The sequence below is a fragment of the Aegilops tauschii genome, chromosome 2, assembly GCF_002575655.3.
Source record: "Aegilops tauschii subsp. strangulata cultivar AL8/78 chromosome 2, Aet v6.0, whole genome shotgun sequence".
NCBI classification, from domain to species: Eukaryota; Viridiplantae; Streptophyta; class Magnoliopsida; order Poales; family Poaceae; genus Aegilops; species Aegilops tauschii.
Window position 1 is genome coordinate 434,033,874 of NC_053036.3, and position 4,755 is coordinate 434,038,628.

Genomic DNA, 4,755 nt, shown 5'->3' on the forward strand with positions numbered 1-4,755 from the left:
AATGCTACAAGAAAAGGACATAATTACTTGAAAAGAAGTCTTGCACTCCCAAATTCCAAAACGTGTCATTAGGCATTAAGGTTCAATAAACCACAAGATAAAAAAAGAATTTAATTTTAAAATAGAACATAGTAAAATGCCCAAATCAAAGTACTTAAATTTGCTAAAATTTTAAAATTTACCTTTAGTATATTCTCTTCCTCCGAGCCTTGAAATAGTCACCCACTTGATCATTGGTGACTTTTTTTCATTTCTTCTTTCTTCACATAACAAATAGCATCATCACTCAAGCTATCATCATTGAGGCGATTGTGCGAGTAAGTTTTGACCTATTTCAGTAATGAAAGCACCTCTCAACTGTAGCAATAGCAAAATAGGCAACACAATCACTAGTTTCAACAACCGATAAAACAAATGATACATAAAATGCCTCCTTATCTGCACCATTTTTTTGAAGCTCGGTGATTGTTGCTATGCTGGAAGAGCTATCATCTATGTACACATCAGCAATAGAGCCGTAGATCCTTATCAAGATGCCTAAAATCCCCATAATCAGAATCTTGAGGGTATATGTTAGCCAGGATCATAAGATTTCCCAAATTGAAGCCATGAAATGAGTCTCGTGGACTCAAAGACGCTGACCAAAAAAGCATTAGGGGATGTCTCACTGAACCTACTATCAAGCTCCTGAACTAGCCAATCGAAAACATCATTGAAGCAATCAACTTGATAGTGATATTTGTTGGTAATTCCGGTTACCTCCCTTCTCTTTTTTGGATTAACATATGCTTCTTCCATGTCCAACTCTCCAGTACCATGTTTCTCACAAAACGCATGGACTTCACTTAGCATAGATTCCCATCCATCTTCTCTAAGTTCATTCAAAACAATTCTTGTTGACTTGACACATTTCATGGCATTTACTATGTCTTGATCCTTCCATTGCAATGCTAATGACTGTTGGAAATATGCCCTAGAGGCAATAATAAATTGGTTATTATTATATTTCCTTGTTCATGATAATCGTTTATTATCCATGCTAGAATTGTATTGATAGGAAACTCAGATACATGTGTGGATACATAGACAACACCATGTCCCTAGTAAGCCTCTAGTTGACTAGCTCGTTGATCAATAGATGGTTACGGTTTCCTGACCATGGACATTGGATGTCGTTGATAACGGGATCACATCATTAGGAGAATGATGTGATGGACGAGACCCAGTCCTAAGCCTAGCACAAGATCGTGTAGTTCGTTTGCTTAGAGCTTTTCTAATGTCAAGTATCAGTTCCTTAGACCATGAGATTGTGCAACTCCCGGATACCGTAGGAATGCTTTGGGTGTACCAAACGTCACAACGTAACTGGGTGGCTATAAAGGTGCACTACAGGTATCTCCGAAAGTGTCTGTTGGGTTGGCACGAATCGAGACTGGGATTTGTCACTCCGTGTAAACGGAGAGGTATCTCTGGGCCCGCTCGGTAGGACATCATCATAATGTGCACAATGTGACCAAGGAGTTGATCACGGGATGATGTGAGTTACAGAATGAGTAAAGAGACTTGCCGGTAACGAGATTGAACAAGGTATAGGGATACCGACGATCGAATCTCGGGCAAGTAACATACCGATAGACAAAGGGAATTGTATACGGGATTGATTGAATCCTCGACATCGTGGTTCATCCGATGAGATCATCGAGGAGCATGTGGGAGCCAACATGGGTATCCAGATCCCGCTGTTGGTTATTGACCGGGTTGTCGTCTCGGTCATGTCTGCATGTCTCCCGAACCCGTAGGGTATACACACTTAAGGTTCGGTGACGCTAGGGTTATAGAGATATTAGTATGCGGTAACCCGAAAGTTGTTCGGAGTACCGGATGAGATCCCGGACGTCACGAGGAGTTCCGGAATGGTTCGGAGGTAAAGATTTATATATGGGAAGTCTTATTTTGGTCGCCGAAAAAGTTTCGCACTTTATCGGTATTGTACCGGGAGTGCCGAAAGGGGTCCGGGGGTCCACCAAGGGGGTCCACCAGCCCCGGGGGGGCACATGGGCTGTAGGGGGTGCGCCTTGGCCTATATGGGCCAAGGGCACCAGCCCCAAGAGGCCCATGCGCCAAGAGATAAGGAAAAGGGAGAGTCCTAAAGGGGGAAGGCACCTCCGAGGTGCCTTGGGGGGGAAGGACTCCTCCCTGGCCGCACCCTTCCTTGGAGGAAGGGCCAAGGCTGCGCCCCCCCCTCTCCCTTGGCCCTATATATAGTGGGGGGAAGGGAGGGCAGCAAAACCTAAGCCCTGGCGCCTTCCTCTCCCTCCCGTGACACATCTCCCTCCTCCCGCAACGCTTGGCGAAGCCCTGTTGGAATCCCGCTACTTCCACCACCACGCCGTCGTGCTGCTGGATCTCCATCAACCTCTCCTCCCCCCTTGCTGGATCAAGAAGGAGGAGACGTCGCTGCTCCGTACGTGTGTTGAACGCAGAGGTGATTTGGATCACGACGAGTACGACTCCATCAACCCCGTTCTCTTGAACGCTTCCGCTCGCGATCTACAAGGGTATGTAGATGCACTCCTTCTCTCTTGTTGCTAGTAAACTCCATAGATTGATCTTGGTGATGCGTAGAAAATTTTGAATTTCTGCTACGTTCCCCAACAGTGGCATCATGAGCTAGGTCTATGCGTAGTTTCTATGCACGAGTAGAACACAAAGTAGTTGTGGGCGTCGATTTTGTCAATTTTCTTGCCGCTACTAGTCTTATCTTGTTTCGGCGGCATTGTGGGATGAAGCGGCCCGGATCGACCTTACACGTACGCTTACGTGAGACAGGTTCCACCGACTGACATGCACTAGTTGCATAAGGTGGCTAGCGGGTGTCTGTCTCTCCCACTTTAGTCGGATCGGATTCGATGAAAAGGGTCCTTATGAAGGGTAAATAGAAATTGGCATATCACGTTGTGGCTTTTGCGTAGGTAAGAAACGTTCTTGCTAGAAACCCATAGCAGCCACGTAAAACATGCAACAACAATTAGAGGACGTCTAACTTGTTTTTGCAGGGTATGTTATGTGATGTGATATGGCCAAAAGGATGTGATGAATGATATATGTGATGTATGAGATTGATCATGTTATTGTAATAGGAATCACGACTTGCATGTCGATGAGTATGACAACCGGCAGGAGCCATAGGAGTTGTCTTTATTTTTGTATGACCTGCGTGTCATTGAATAACGCCATGTAAATTACTTTACTTTATTGCTAAGCGCGTTAGCCATAGAAGTAGAAGTAATCGTTGGCGTGACAACTTCATGAAGACACAATGATGGAGATCATGATGATGGAGATCATGGTGTCATGCCGGTGACAAAGATGATCATGGTGCCCCGAAGATGGAGATCAAAGGAGCAAAATGATATTGGCCATATCATGTCACTATTTGATTGCATGTGATGTTTATCATGTTTTGCATCTTATTTGCTTAGAACGATGGTAGTAAGTAAGATGATCCCTCACTAAAATTTCAAGAGAAGTGTTCCCCCTAACTGTGCACTGTTGCGAAGGTTCGTTGTTTCGAAGCACCACGTGATGATCGGGTGTGATAGATTCTAACGTTCGAATACAACAGGTGTTGACGAGCCTAGCATGTACAGACATGGCCTCGGAACACATGCAAAACACTTAGGTTGACTTGACGAGCCTAGCATGTACAGACATGGCCTCGGAACACAAGAGACCGAAAGGTCGAGCATGAGTCGTATAGAAGATACGATCAACATGGAGATGTTCACCGATGATGACTAGTCCGTCTCACGTGATGATCGGACACGGCCTAGTTTGACTCGGATCATGTATCACTTAGATGACTAGAGGGATGTCTATCTGAGTGGGAGTTCATTCAATAATCAGATGAACTTCATTATCATGAACATAGTCAAAAGGTCTTTACAAATTATGTCATACGCTTTAGTTCTACTGTTTAAGATATGTTCCTAGAGAAAATTTAGTTGAAAGTTGGTAGTAGCAATTATGCGGACTGGGTCCGTAAACTGAGGATTGTCCTCATTGCTGCACAGAAGGCTTATGTCCTTAATGCACCGCTCGGTGTGCTGAACCTCAGCGTCGTCTGTAGATGTTGCGAAACATCTGACATACACGTTTTGATGACTACGTGATAGTTCAGTGCGTAATGCTAACGGTTTAGAATTGTGGCACCAAAGACGGTTTTTGAAACGTCGCAGAACATATGAGATGTTATGAAGACTGAAATTGGGATTTCAGACTAGTGCCCACGTCAAGAGGTATGAGACCTCTGACAAGTTTCTTAAGCCTGCAAACTAAGGGAGAAAAGCTCAATCGTTGAGCATGTGCTCAGATTGTCTGAGTACCACAATCGCTTGAATCGAGTGGGAGTTAATCTCCCGGATGAGATAGTGATGGTTCTCCATAGTCACTACCACCAAGCTAGTAGAGCTTCGTGATGAACTATAACATATCAGGGATAGTTATGATGATCCTTGAGCTATTCACGATGTTTGACACCGCGGAAGTAGAAATCAAGAAGGAGCATCAATTGTTGATGGTTAGTAAAACCACTAGTTTAAGAAGGGCAAGGGCAAAAGGGATACTTCATGAAACAGCAAGTCGTTTGCTGCTCTAGTGAAGAATCCCAAGGGAACCCAAACCCGAGACTAAGTGCTTCTGTAATGAGGGGAACGGTCACTGAAGCAGTACTACCCTAGATACTTGGTAGATGAG